Genomic DNA, 13,303 nt, shown 5'->3' with positions numbered 1-13,303 from the left:
AAAGTTCCCGCGCCAGTTTCTTTTTAGCTTCGTTTCACTTTTGAGGTTAGTATATTTTTTATTATTATTTAATTAAATATTATTAACTATATTTTGAAAGTGTTTGTTTTGAGTTAGATATTGATTTTATATATTGAACGTACTGAGTCTGAGTCCGAAGGTGTCCGACCTTCGGCAATCTGAATTTAGTTTTTAATGATTAGATATTGTTTTTATATATTGAACGAACTGATTCTGAGTCCAGAGGTGTCCGACCTTCGGCAGTTTTGATTTAGTTATTAATGATTATATATTGTTTTGACATATTGAACGCACTGGTATTGAGTCCGGAAGTGTCCGACCTTCGGCAATTTTGATTTATATTTTAAAAATTACATATTGAATGCATTGGTTCTGAGTCCGCACTGATTCTTGGTTTAGCAAATTCATGGATCGGAGTTGGATTAATACACCACGAATAAGTGATGCTTACGAGAAAGGAGTGGAAGATATCATACAATTCGCAGAACATAATGCTGTTAGTTGTAATAATGGAGGAAGAATAAGGTGTCCTTGTGTTAATTGTTTAAATGGTAGGATATTGAGTGTTTCCGAAATTAGAGAACATCTTTTATGTGATGGATTTTTGAAAATTTATACAACATGGACGTGGCATGGTGAATTGTTAGACTTGCAAAGTGTGCCCAGAGCTTCGGAGGAAGTTCATTTCTCAATGGATGATAGATTAGAAGACATGATTCGTGATGTGGGAATAGAATCTTTTGCTAATGCAGTTTTTGAAAATATGTCTAATGATGCAAAGACTCCTTTGTATCCTGGTTCAACTAACTTCACACGATTATCAGCAGTGTTAAGGTTGATGAATTTGAAGGCAATGAATGGATGGACCGACAAAAGTTTTACAAAATTGCTTCAATTGCTTAAGGACATGCTTCCAGAAGGAAATACCTTGCCCAATCGAAATTATGAGGCAAAAAAAATACTTTGTCCAATGGGTATGGAGTATAGAAAAATACATTCATGTCCTAACGATTGTATTTTATACAGAAATGAGTATGAAGATTTAAGAAGATGTCCCAGGTGTGGTTTGTCACGTTATAAGGTTAAAGTTGGTCAGAATGATGAAATTTATGAATTCACAAAGGAAGGTCCTCCTGCTAAGGTTGTTTGGTATCTTCCTATAATTCCAAGGCTTAAGCGTTTTGTTTGCAAATGCAGATGACGCTAAAAACCTTAGGTGGCATGCAGATAATAGAAAATATGATGGAGTACTTCGTCATCCTGCTGATTCTTTGCAGTGGAAGAATATTGATAAAGAATTTCCTGAATTTGGAAAAGAATCAAGAAACTTAAGACTTGGATTGGCAACTGATGGAATGAATCCCTTTGGAAATTTAAGTAGTAATCATAGTTCATGGCCTGTTTTGTTAGTGATTTACAACTTACCTCCTGCGTTGTGTATGAAGCGCAAATACATGATGTTATCTATGATGATCTCTGGTCCAAAACAACCTGGAAATGACATAGATGTTTATCTTAATCCATTGATTGGAGATTTGAAATTATTGTGGAATGAAGGGGTTGATGTGTTTGACGCGTTTAAAAATGAATCTTTCCGATTGCATGCGATGTTGTTTTGTACTATCAATGACTTCCCTGCATATGGGAACTTGTCAGGTTATAGTGTGAAAGGCCATAAAGCATGTCCAATATGTCAAGACAAGACATCTTATGAGCAGTTGAAACATGGAAGAAAAACTGTGTATCTTGGGCATCGTAGATTTCTAAAGAAATATCATCCGTATCGTCAATTGAAAAAAGCTTTTAACGGATACCAAGAACATGACATTTGTCCCACTCCCTTAAGTGGTGTTGAAATTTATGAAAAAATAAAAAATGTTAATGTGACTTTTGGAAAAATGAAGAAGAAGCAAACAGTGAGTGAAATATGGAAGAAGAGATCAATCTTTTTTGATCTTCCGTATTGGTGTAAGTTGGATGTTAGACACTGTCTAGATGTAATGCACGTAGAGAAGAATGTGCGTGACAGTCTAATAGGAACACTTCTGAACATTAAAGGCAAAACAAAGGATGGTGTGAATGCACGTCTGGATTTGATTGAAATGAATATACGAGAGGAATTGGCACCGAGAGAAGTTGGTAAACGTACATACTTGCCTGCAGCGTGTTACACTTTGTCAAAGAAAGAGAAAACAAGTTTTTGTGAATGTCTTAAAGGTGTTAAGGTACCACAAGGCTACTCTTCAAATGTGAAGAGTCTTGTATCTATGAATGATTTGAAACTAATTGGCTTAAAGTCACATGATTGTCACGTTCTAATGCAACAATTATTACCGGTGGCTATTCGTGGAATCTTGCCCAAAAATGTTAGGCATACAATCACTCGACTATGTTCATTTTTCAATTCCATATGTAGTAAAGAGATTGACTCTCAGAAGTTGGATGAACTTGAAGAAGAAATAATTGTTATCTTGTGTCAACTCGAGATGTTTTTTCCTCCATCTTTTTTTGATATTATGGTACACTTGGTTGTTCATCTTGTAAGAGAAATCAGATTGTGTGGGCCAATTTATATGCGATGGATGTATCCAGTTGAACGATACATGAAGATTTTGAAGGGATATGTGAAGAATCAATGTCGTCCAGAAGCTTCCATTATTGAAAGATACATTTCAGAAGAATCTATTGAGTTTTGTTCCGAGTACATGTCAAAAGCCAAATGTATAGGAGTTCCTGAAAAAGGTTGGCACTCTCGTAGATTCATAAGTAAATCTTCAAGAGGTGTACATGTCATAAGCAAATCTAGAGAAGAGGTTCTGCAAGCACACTTGTATATCTTGAATAACACTGATGAGGTGTTACCATACTTAGATACACACAAAGACATTGTCAAATATAAAAATCCAAGACAATCAGAAAAATGGGTGTTAATTGAGCATAACAAAACTTTCATGTCATGGTTTAAGCAACAAATAATGAATGATCCATCAGCATCTGAAACATTAACATGGCTTGCAAACGGTCTCAAATTTGATGTTTTATGTTGTTCTGGTTATGAAGTAAATGGTTGTTTGTTTTACACAGTCTCGAGATGATAGGACTACAGTGCAAAATAGCGGAGTCACCTTGGAGGCAGAGTCTATGCAGTTTTCAACTGCAAAGGATCAAAATCCTGTTGTGGGATCAATGCCTTATTATGGTGTCATAGTAGAGATTTGGGAAGTTAATTATACCAAGTTTATTGTACCTGTTTTCAAATGCAAGTGGGTTGACAATAAGACTGGTGTCAAAGTTGATGAATCAGGAATGACTTTGGTTGACTTTCGAAAGATAGGTTATCATGACGAACCATTTATAATGGCACATCAAGCTTCCCAAGTTTTCTATATCCAAGATCCTACGTCTGACCACTGGTCTGTTGTGCTACATGGAAAAAAACAACATAATGACCCAGAAGATACAAACAATGACATTTGTGAGATTGAATCACTTACAAGAACGACCATCAATAAAGAGTACGAGGATGTTGCTGATGTTGTACATGCAACTCGAAATGATCATGATGAAGGAATATATATTTGTATGTACATGTGATTCATGTGTAGTTTTACAATATATTTCATTTTCATTATATTTCATATTCTTGATGCTTATTATATTTTTTTGATAACAGGAACATGGCAGATGATAAAGTTTCCCATTCAAAAACTGGTAGAGGACCTACAAGATTAAAGAATATGTTTAAGAAGATAACTAAAGATGACAAAATACCTTTGTCTATTGATATCCACACTGGTGTGCCCACTGAGCAACATGCAAAGAAATATAGGAGTTATCTCGGAGTACTATCTCATGAAAGGATCTCTATCTTAACTCAGTCTTGGGATCACGTGACTGACCACGAGAAAAACATGATTTGGCAAGATATTCTGGTATGTAACTGTTTTTACTTTGCTCAATCTAAAGTTCTTTTATACTTTGTTTTTATTTATAAACTAGCCAATGCGAATTATATGTTGAGTGTAATTCTTTGACCCGATTCGTTGCCTTGGGTAAGTGTTATGAAGGGGTCACAATGTTACACAATGTGCCTCTTCCTTCTAATTTCATGAAGGTCACGGTGGAGAAGGTCCTTTATGGTGATCTTGCAGTTCCTATGCCAACATCAGAGGTCACAATTGTAGCAAAGGCATTACATACTTTCGTTGCCTGACCTAGACATCTCGTCAGACCTATAGACTCTATGGTATATATTTGCACTAATACTAATAGAATTATATATCAGATATATTACATTCTAACTAATTTAAGTATTTTTTTGTTTTGATGAGTAGCAGGAATCTAAGACAAATCTGCCTCTGGGAAAGAAGAAAATAGTCTCCATTGATGATCCTCTGGCGGCATTGGTAGAAGTTGCTATAGCTTTAGATACAACCGTCTTAGAGGTTCCATGGGATGCCAATGTTTTTGGAAGGCATAGTAATCTACCGTTGTACGTTCACATGTCTGATTTGTTGGACCTTGCATCCGGAGATCAAGAGATTAACATAACAGTTGTGCAATTATGTATGATGTAAGTTCAAATTTTAAAATCTTTATACTTTTGATTTATTAAATATATTAGTACTAACTTATTGAAATTTAGGTATCTTTCTGGATTATGCTTTGATGAGGGGAAACACAATATATATGGGTTTTTAGACCCTCAAATCACTCAATCAATTGGAAACAAGAAGTCGGAAACACAAACATACATCACCACTGCCTTAAAGAATAGTGGAAAACACATTTATTTTGCTCCGTACATCCATGAGTAAGTTCTTATCTATTAAATAAGTTTTAATAAATTATTGAAATAAGAGAAACTAATTAACTGATTTGTTATACAGGCGTCATTGGAAACTATTGATCATATCTGTTCAAGATCATACCGCTGCATGGTTTTGCTCCTTACATAAAAAACCCTCCTGCCTATTTTAAAAACATTATAGATAGGTACAACAGTTTCATTTAACATTTATTATTACTTATATATTATATAATGTTATGTATTTTAACAAGAAATCTTATTATTTTAGTGCTTACTCTGGATATAATATGTTGTGTGAGAGGAGAACTTCAAACGCACAAAAACTCACTTGGATGTACCTTAAGGTATTTAAAGTATATTTGTTCACTTAATTTAATGTGTTTCACTCATTCATTTAATACATTTATTTTCACATGCAGTCCAACAGGCAACCTGGAAATTATGAGTGCGGTTATTATGTTATGCAGTGGATGTTGACTATTTTGCAAGCTGAAATTAAAAAAGGTTGGGATAAGGTAATACCTCAATACAATAAACACTTTAAAATTTGAGATTTATTATTCATGCACTAATTCAAAATATTTCAAATGTCACAGTTGTTCAACGACCAACACCCGCTAGATTTAGAAGCATTGGAGTATGTGATAACAACATGCTCAAAGTATTTTGTAACCATGTATAACACTCTAGTATAGATAAATCATTACAATGACAAATTTTTTCATATATTACCAAATTTTTTTGTATAATGTTATAATTTGTTGTATGTAATTTTTATATTTAAATTATGATTTGAAATGTTTTTATTTTCTGAAATTGAAAACTTTATGCAGGTTGTTTGAGATTTTTTAAAAAATAAATTTTTTTTTTTTAAACAATACATATAACGACGGTTCCACTTGGAACCGTCTTTAAAAGGCATAGTTACAATGACGGTTAGGAACCGTCTTTAAAAGTCCCTTAAATTTCTGAAAAATAAAAATTCACAAACCACCTTTAACGACAGTTTCCACAACCGTCGTTATAAGTCGGGGTTTTAACGACGAACCGTCGTTAAAAATCCATACCTTTTAACGACGCCTATAATAACGACAGTCTGGAACCGTCTTTAAATGTTGATTTTAACCGTCGTTAATCTACCTTTTTATACTAGTGTTGTTCTGAATAATGGGAAAGAAAATCTGGGAAAGTTTGATGAAAAAACTGATCATGGAATCTTTATTGGTTATTCCTTAAATAGTCATGCCTATAGGATCTACAACAAGAGGCTCATGATTGTAAAAGAATCTGTTCATGTGGTATTTGATGAAGTTGATCACAGAAATACTCAAGTCTTAAAGAACAACATAGAAGAGGATGAACAGAACATCAATTTGGAGAAGCTGGACTGTTGTGCAGAAAAACAACCGGTTGATTCATCGAAACAACCGATTGAAATGTTGCAGTAGAGTGAGTTGCCTAAAGAATGGAGAATACCAAGAGATCTGTCAGTGGAGAACATCATTGGCAGATAAAGGAGGGTGTTTCTACACGTAGATCTATCTCAAACTTCTGCAGGCACACTGCTTTTGTCTCTCAAGTTAAACCAAAGTCTATCGAAAAAGCTCTTAAAGATGAAAAATGGGTGGAAGCTATGCATGAAGAGCTGAATCAGTTTGCTAGGAATGATGAGTGATTTCTGGTTCCTAAGACAACTGAGATGAACATCATTGGATCTAAATGGGTTTTCAGAAACAAGCTTGGTGAGTTTGGAGTAATTATAAGGAACAAGGCAAGGCTAGTTGCCAAAGGCTACAATCAAGAGGAAGGGATTGACTATGGAGAAACCTTTGCCCTTGTTGCAAGATTGGAAGTTGAGAGGTTGTTGCTGGCTTTTGCTTGTATGAGTGGATTCAAACTCTTTCAAATGGATGTGAAGAGTTCTTTTCTCAATGCCTTTATCAATGAAGAAGTGTATGTTGAGCAACCACCGTGTTTTCAGGATCATCAACATCCTAATCATGTTTTTAAGTTGAAAAAGGCATTGTATGGGCTTAAGCAAGCTCCAAGGCAGTGGTATGAGAGGCTTAGCAATTTCCTTTTATCACATGGTTATGAAAGAGGAATGATTGACAAAACTCTCTTCATCAAGAAGTCAAATTCTGAAATTATCCTAGTACAAATCTATGTTGATGACATAATCTTTGGTGCTATCCAAGATAGTTTGTGTTAAGAATTTGTGGTAGCTATGCAAGGTGAGTTTGAAATGTCTATGATTGGGGAGCTTTCTTTCTTTCTTGGATTGAAGGTCAAGCAAACAAAGGATGGAATCTTTCTATGCCAATCAAAATATTGCAAAGAAATTCTCAAGAAATTTGAAATGGAAAGTTGCAAAGAAGCAAACACACCCATGCCTTCAAGCTGTTATATGGATGCAGATGCTGCTGGAAAAGGGGTAGATCAAACAAAATACAGAGGTTTAATTGGTTCATTACCCTATCTCACAGCAAGTAGACCGGATATCATGTTTGTCGTATGTCTTTGTGCAAGATATCAAGCAAATCCAAAGGAATCTCACTTCAAAGATGCAAAAAGGATTCTTAACAATCTCAAAGGAACAACCAATGTTGGTCTATGGTATCCTTCTCACTCTCCTATACACTTAATTGGTTATTCAGATTCTGATTTTGTAGGGTGTAAGCTAGACAGAAAAGGCATAAGTAGCACTTGTCATCTTCTTGGATCAAGACTCATCTCTTGGCATAGTAAGAAGCAAGTTTGTGTAGCTCTTTCTACTGTAGAGGCTGAATATTTTGTTGTTAGAAGTTGTTGTGCATAAATACTTTGGCTTAAACAACAACTTACAGATTTTGGATTGAAGATCAGCAAGGTTCCTTTGCTTTGTGACAACACAAGTGCTATAAATCTCACTAAAAATCAGATTCAGCATTCAAGAACTAAGAACATTGAGATTTATCATCACTTCATACGATATCATGTGAACAATGGAGATCGTGAAGTGAAATTCATTGAAACAAAACTACAATTAGCTGATATATTCACAAAACCTCTACCAAAAGAAAGGTTTTTCTTCTTAAGAAATGAGTTAGGCATTCTTGACTCTCAAAATCTCTCTTAAACTGTTTTTTCATTCTATTTGTGAAGACGAATAGGGGGAGAATTGGTTGGTTTTTGTGTTGTCTGCTCTCTATGTTTCAAACTGTTAAATCTCTTCTTCTTTTTTTACATTGAAACTGTTTTCTGCTTCTGCTGACAGAAACAACCGATTGAATTGAGTAAACAACTGGTTGTTTGTCTGATACAGTGCTTAATGAATTGTTTTTCTAACCTGCTGCCATAGATACTGTATATTGCATAAAGTTCTGTTTTGCAGGAACTGTTTCAGATTCAAACAAGTCCAACACAAGTAACCTGGGATTTGTCTTCATCAAATAGGGGGAGATTGTTGAATCAAGAGTGAGCAAAAGCTTTGAAGAATCCAAATCCAAGTGTTGGATGCAAGGCTGAAGTTGTTGTTGTGTTTAGGATAGGATATGGGTAGTTTACTTGTGTAATCCACTCTTTGTTGAATCTAAAGCTAAAGTGATTTTTAAATCTTTTAAGATTAAAGTGTTTTTCAAACTAATTGAAAAACAACTTGTTGTTTTGTCGAAACAACCGATTGCTTTACTCTTACGTGTTTTTTAAAAGGTTGAAAACTGTTTTGGTTGGTTGACTTGTTGTCAAACCAAAACAATCGATTCTTTCGTGCTTTCAATGAATTGTTTGTTTGAAAATCCTAACAAATTTCTGTTTTGTTAGTTGAGTGTGCTTTAAATGTTTTTCAACTGAACACTGCTCCTGTATTAAAAGCTTTGACAATTCTTTGAAAGCTATAAATAGTTTGTTTATGTTTTATAAAAAATGAGAAAAAAATATATTTGAGTTTTTTTCAGTTGTGAAAGATTGCTTTCATGTTTTGAACATTCACTTTTCAACTTTGGATTTCTCAAGAGAGAGTGGAATAGGATTACATCTATATTGATTTCAGATTGTTCTGTGAACAAGTGTAATTCGTTATGAATACTTTGTAATTTCTGGTGTTGTAGCCAAGAAGTGATGTGTGCTCTTGAGGTTGTCAAGATCAACATTCTTGGTGTGTGTTGTGCCAAAGGAAGTGTGTTTCTTGAAGGGTTCAAGGTCACTCCTTTGGTTGTGTTTATGTGTAATCTGTAATTCATTGCTTAGTGGATTGCCTAGTGGCTTCAGGGGTCAGGATGTAGCTCTTGGTTTAAGAGTGAACCAGTATAAACTGTTTTGTGTATCTCTTTCTTCCCTTAAACTCATTTAAATTCAATTGTTATTGCTTTGCTGGTATTAAGAACCAATTGTTTCGAAGAAACAACCGATTGTTTTTCTGCTGCTTTGTTGTTTTGTGCTTTATATCTTGGCTAACTGAATTTCTGATTAAGTTTCATACAAAGGATTTTGTTCTAGCTGAAAAAGTTTTCGAAAACCCCCTTTTAAACAATTCACCGTCCTCTCGTTTAAGGTCATATATTCTAACACAAAGAGAGATTTACACATAAGGTTTATACTGGTTCACTCAATCCTTGAGCTACATCCAGTCCTTAGTCAAACCCCTGAGTATTCCACTATGTAACCAAACACAGATTACAAACATCCAGAAAGAGGTGATCTTGAAACCACAAGACCTACTCACCCTCTTTGCACACAGCACACACCTTAAGCCAGAGTCACACTGACTTTACATGATTTTACAAACACGTTTACATAATGTAATATGCACAATTACAAGAATCTAAGAAAGGGTAGAAAACACCTGGAATTACAGTAAACCAGAAGCCCTATGATCTGTTCTTGAATCACAGCAAAGCTGAAAAGCAATCTTGCTAAACTTTGGAAAACTCCTTTTCACAAATAGATTGTAATCTCTCTTTATTATCTCAAATCAAGGTGTAAAAATTTTGTATGTCTCTCTTTGAAACATTTGAAAGAAGGCTATATTTATAACCTTTGAAAAACTATCGTTTAAGGCAGGATTGAACAACTGAATAAGTTAAAACAGATTTTCAAAATACTGTTATGAAAACTCACTTTTAATCGGTTGAAACCACAATATAACCGGTTGAATGTTTTCAGCATTTACACAACTGATTCAAAAAACAGTTTCAAAACTCCTTTGCCAGCTAAGTGACAAACAACCAATTGTCTCGAAACTTTAATCGGTTGTTTTTCCCTTTGCATGGAAAAAGCACTTAGTTCTTTAAAACAGATTGAAACAAGCTTTCTGTAGGAATCAAGACTGATCTTACAAAGATTCTAAACCCCATAACTAAACCCAAACCTAAAACACAGCACAACTTCAGGTTCCATGAGGATTTGATACATCAAAGCTTCCCATCTTCAACAATCTCCCCCTATTTGATGGAGACAAATCCTTGGGATGCTTTAAGGAATGTTCTTTGTGTTAGAATTTGTTGAATCCTGCATTCATTTGAACAAAAACAAGATAATCTAATGCAAAAAATATATACACCATACACTAGTTCTCACTAGGTGATTTCCAGAAGGAACATCAGCCACAATCAGATGAGAAACCAACACTTATACAAGAATGCATAAGAACAGTCGGTTATTTCGCAAAGTTAACCGGTTAAAATTCTGTAAACCATAAATAATAGATAAAATGTAAACTAATTTAAAACAGTTTATAATAGCAATGCTTAAAAGCAGTAAAACCTAATTAAGAACATTACAACTCCCAACAATACTTCTCCCCCTATTTGTCTCATGAAATAGACAAATTAAAAGAAGACAAGCTCAAGGTAAAGCATGCATATCAATTATTCCCAATTCATTTCTTAGAGAATAGAACATGTTCTTTGATAAAGTTTTGGTGAAGGTGTCAGCAAGCTGACTCTATGTTGAAACAAACTTGATCTCACAATCTCCATTGTTGATATGATCACGAATGAAGTGATGCCTTATTTCAATATGCTTTGTCTTTGAGTGTTGGACATGATTCTTTGTCAAGTTGATAGCACTTGTGTTGTCACACAGTAGAGGAACTTTGTTAATCTTTAATTCAAAGTCTTCAAGCTGTTGTTTGATTCACAAGATTTGTGCACAGCAGCTTCCAGCAGCTATATATTTAGCTTCAGCAGTTGATAGAGCTACACATGCTTGATTTTTACTGTGCCATGAAATGAGGCTTGATCCAAGTAGATGGCATGTTCCACTTGTGCTTTTTTTGTCTAATTTTCAACCTGCAAAATCAGAGTAAGAATATCCTACTAAATGAATAGGAGAGTGTGAGGGATACCATAAACCCATGGATATTGTGCCTTTCAGATATTTCAGGATCCTCTTTGCAGCTTTGGGATGTGATTCCTTAGGACATGATTGGAATCTTGCACATAGGCAAACAACAAACATATATCTGGTACGCTTGCAGTTAGATAAATAAGAGAACCTATTCAACCCTTGTACATGGTTTGATTAACTTCTGGTCCAGCTTTTGCAGCACCTAAATAACAGTTTGTTAACATAGGTGTTGTTGCAGCTTTGCATGCTTCCATCTCAAACTTTTTAAGAATGTCTTTGCAGTACTTAGATTGACATACAAAGATTCCTTCTCTGAATTGTTTAACTTGTAGACCAAGGAAGAATGAAAGTTCTCTCATCATTGATATTTCGAACTCCCCCTGCATAACTTTGACAAAATCTTCACAAAGTTTTGCATTAGAAGAGCCAAAAACAATGTCAGCTACATATAGTTGTACTAAGATAATATCAGAACTAGCTTTCTTAATGAACAAAGTTTTATCTACATTTCCTCTTTCATATTCATTTGATAAGAGAAAATGACTTATCCTTTCATACCATGGACGTGGAGCTTGTTTGAGGTCGTACAAGGCTTTCTTTAGATTGTATACATGTTTTGAATACTTGTGATCTTCAAAACTAGGTGGTTATGAAACATAGATCTCTTCATTCACGATTCCATTGAGAAATGCACTTTTCACGTCCATCTGAAACAATTTGAAACCACTTATACAAGCAAAATCTAATAACAATCTTACCGCTTCTAACCTTGCTACAGGCGCGAAGGTTTCATCATCATCTTCCTTCAGCTTGGTTGTATCCTTTGGCAACGAGTCTAGCTTTGTTTCTTGTGATGATGCCTGAGTCATCCGATTTGTTCCTAAACACCCACTTGGTACCTATTACATTCATTTGAGTAGTGTTTGGAACAAGAATACACACATCATTTCTTACAAACTGATTGAGCTCTTCATGCATTGTTGTTGTCCAGTGCTCATCTTTAAGAGCTTCAAAAACTGATTGAGGTTCAATCTTGGAAACAAATGTTGTATGATTGCAGAAATTTTCCATACTCCTTCTGGTGGATACTCCTCTGTGGATTTGGCCAATTATGTTATCAGCAGACAAGTCTCTTGGGATCTTCCAATCCTTTGGCAGATCCTCCTGCTGCAGATTTTCAATCGGTTGTCTCGAGGATTCACCTGGTTAAATTTTTGTGTTGTTGTCAAGGTTCTTTAAGAAGATGTTTTGATCATCTTCATCTGTGTTGATCTTAGCTACACCTTGTTCACACTTGTTAGTCTCATAAAAAACAACATGAATAGATTCTTTGATCCTGCCGGTTGACCTAGCGCAAGAGTGTTGCCTCATCACGAACCTCCTCACCAGCTTGACACCACGTGCCCTTCAAGTCCACACCATAGAAAGTCTCTCTCTCAGAACCTGAAAACACAAGATGGCGCCTCTACGGCCGGTGGCGCTCCGACGCTCAAGTCAGTAACAAGAACACCCAAAAACTGAGAGAAAATATACTCTGCAGAACCGTACTAAAGTGCACACAACCCTAGCAATGAGCCGTAATGAAAAACGTACCTCTGCAAATTCTGTTAAGTTTACCTTTATAGCTAGGTTTTTTCTCTCTCCATGAAGTTACGCTTTGGACGCGTGGCTCGCATCCAGCCCTGCACGTGTCACCATCTGGGCTGGGGTCGCAGGTAGTACCCAGCCCTACACGTGTCATCATCTGATCTAGGATAACCCGAGCGTCATTTCTCTGTTGCATCCAACCCTACACGTGCTATCGTCTGGGCTGGAGTAACAGGTAGCATCCAACCCTACACGTGTCGTCATCTGGGTTTAGGTAACTTGAGCGTTATTTCTGTGTAGTAACCAATCGCGCGGCTAATTCCTCTACTCAAGGAACAAGCTAGCACGCAATATGCTCTAGAACACCACCTGAGGAGGCGAGTATCGGGTGCAGCAAAGTGTACCATCTCTGTGATATCGCTTGTCGCTATTGGCACCTTCCTTACTGCTATGCCATGCATGCTCTGATTGAGGAGACCTTGCCTTCGACGAATGTCCGCTCTGGGAATCCTGTCGCTGATGGGCAAGCTGTCCCCTTCAACCCACTCGACCTTCACA

General features: G+C 35.8%; 1 pseudogene; it reads left to right on the top strand.

Moving 5' to 3' along the window:
• Nucleotides 1–427: 427 nt before the first annotated feature.
• Nucleotides 428–7,649, top strand: LOC150028047 (uncharacterized; annotated as a pseudogene).
• Nucleotides 7,650–13,303: the final 5,654 nt, after the last annotated feature.

The sequence above is a fragment of the Phaseolus vulgaris genome, chromosome 4 (assembly GCF_051622355.1).
Source record: "Phaseolus vulgaris cultivar YP4 chromosome 4, ASM5162235v1, whole genome shotgun sequence".
NCBI lineage: Eukaryota > Viridiplantae > Streptophyta > Magnoliopsida > Fabales > Fabaceae > Phaseolus > Phaseolus vulgaris.
The sequence above is the reverse complement of the archived record's forward strand: the minus strand, read 5'-3'. Positions and strand labels throughout refer to the sequence as shown.